Source organism: Heptranchias perlo, chromosome 12 (genome assembly GCF_035084215.1).
Source record: "Heptranchias perlo isolate sHepPer1 chromosome 12, sHepPer1.hap1, whole genome shotgun sequence".
NCBI classification, from domain to species: Eukaryota; Metazoa; Chordata; class Chondrichthyes; order Hexanchiformes; family Hexanchidae; genus Heptranchias; species Heptranchias perlo.
The window spans coordinates 67411926-67414425 of NC_090336.1; positions in this window are offsets into that span (position 1 = coordinate 67411926).

Here is a 2500-nt window from a genome sequence, read left to right on the forward strand (position 1 = left end):
GACAATCAGCAGCTCGTGTTGAAACATTCATTCCACGGCAGGCAAGACCAATCAAAAAAAATACTGCAGATGCTGGCTCGGCTCGGCTGGCTGGCTGGCTGGCTGGCTGGCTGGCTGGCTGGAAATGGGAAATAAAAACACAAGGCGTGTTAAAGGCTGGTTAAACTGTCGAAAGAAACAAGGCGTTAATGTTTCAGAAGCGCCTATTGAAAGGTGTCTCTCAAGCTGCTCCCTGACTGGGCCCTGTCCGTTGTCATGTTAATCCCAGGGCGGGGCGGGACTGCTTTGACCGGGAGACCTGTTTTCTGGGACGCAGGTGTGACATTCCAGGGAGGCACCTACTTTGTGCTGATTCGAAACGACCACGACAACGGCAACTTGCAGTTCTATATTACAACAACAACAACGCGCGTGTGGTAGTTGGGAGGGGCTGCGTTCGCGCTCTCCCCCCTGCATTGAAACTCAAAGTTCGATTTTCAATCCCATAGTCCACCAATCGGATGGGAGACGGTGTGTGTGTGTGTGTGTGTGTGTGTCAGTGTCAGTGTCAGTGTCAGTGTCAGTCAGTGTCTCTCTCTCTCTCTCTCTCTCACTCTTACTCAGAGCTGCTGTGGAAGGAAACCTTTTTAAAAAGAACTTGCATATTGAAAAAAAGATGTGTCTCAAGCTGCCGGGCCCTGTCCATTGTCACGTTAATGGCAGGACGGGGCAGGACTGCTTTGACCAGGAGACCTGTTTTCTGGGACGCAGGTGTGAGATTCCAGGGGACCTGCTTTGTGCTGATTTCCCTGCCTCCCTCCCTCCTCCCCAGGACTTCCTTCTGAACACCTTTGTCGTTTGAGCGAGGGCCAAAAGCCTGCCTGTGAAAGGGAAGGATCAGCCGGTCAGCCCCCTGCTGGTCGCTGCTGCCAGTGCAGCAGGCGTGCGTGTGTCCTCGGCCTTGTGTCCAGGTCCCTCAGGGACTTGAGGCAGCTCTCCCCGGTGGTCTCGTGGTCAGGACCGGGCTTCGAATCCCAGTCGGGGGGGGGATGACTTTCTGCTGCAGATTAATTGGCATGAAGGAAAGTCTCCCCTCCTGAGCGTAAAGCTCCACCCTCACCACCACCACCACCGCCTTTTCCTCCCCTTGACAAACGGACAGACAGACAGACAGACAGTCAGTCCAGTTCGGGAGCGCAGCTTTCATTAAGCAATGGCGTTTGTGACAACTCATCGTCTGACAGGTTGATGATTTCCCCACACGCCTCCTGCCGAATAAAAGGCTCACCCTCCCGGACACTACCCCCAGAATCACCCCCCCCCCGGGGTGAATATTAAGCCCGAGAACACCGACTGTAACCAACCGCAGTGAAAAGTTGAAGTGGCAACTCATTAACCAGATTTATTTTGGGCAACTCATTAACCAGATTTTTTGTTCATTTGGTTTATGAGTTGCCAAGTGTAAATCTGGTTAATGAGTTGCCACTTCAACTTTTCACTGCGGTTGGTTACAGTCGGTGTTCTCGGGCTTAATATTCGCCCCAGGGGGGGTGTATAGCGGGCGATGGCCGGTGTGGAGTGCGTTTTTTGGGGGTTGATTTTCACTTTGCCTCGCTGGTGGAATTTGTGGGAGGCAGGCAAGGGGATTGGTGTGGGCTGGTGGGCGGCAAGGGAGATGCTTGCTTCGGGGTGTTATCCTCACTTTGGTCCGCTGGTGAGAGTAGGCAGCGGCAGGCTGGCAGGCAGGCAAGTGTGATGTAGTGTGGGGTGCAGTGCAGTGCAGTGCGGTGCTGCCCTGTTGTTTATGAAAGGTTGTAATGACACTGCTTTGCAGCTGACCATGTCCACTGATTTGTGACGCCCGTATGGAGGCTGATATCTCAGGAGGGCCGAGGCCGATTTCCTCCGGGGACGGCTCGTCGCGTGCGGCAGGACGAGGCGCAGCGGACGGTACCGAGCGCTCGGAGGTGCGGCGCTGCCCGCCGGAGGTACAGCGAAAGGCTGCAAACCGCTTTCCGCCTGCTAACTCGGCGGCCGTCAGACCGACCGACTCCGCTTTACCACCGGAGCTAGAGTCGGGCAAGGGGCACCGAAGGGTACCGGAAGGATCGCGTTCGCACGACGGGAAGTCGACTAGCGGGCCGCCGAAAGCGAGCCGGGGGCCCCCGGTTTTTCTGTCCCACCTGGAGACTGATATCTCAGGAAGGCCGAGGCCGATTTCCTCCGGGGACGGCTCGTCGCGTGCGGCAGGACGAGGCGCAGCGGACGGTACCGAGCGCTCGGAGGTGCGGCGCTGCCCGCCGGAGGTACAGCGAAAGTCTGCGAACCGCTTTCCGCCTCCTCTCACCGCACGGCTCTCCTTTTCACCCACTGGCGGATTTTCACCCTCCGACTGCTCGCTACCGTCCGCTGCGCCTGGTCCGGGCCCTGTCCATTGTCATGTTAATGGCAGGGCGGGGCAGGACTGCTTTCACCAGGAACCCGGTTTTCTGGGTCAGAGGTTCCAGGGGACCTGTTTTGT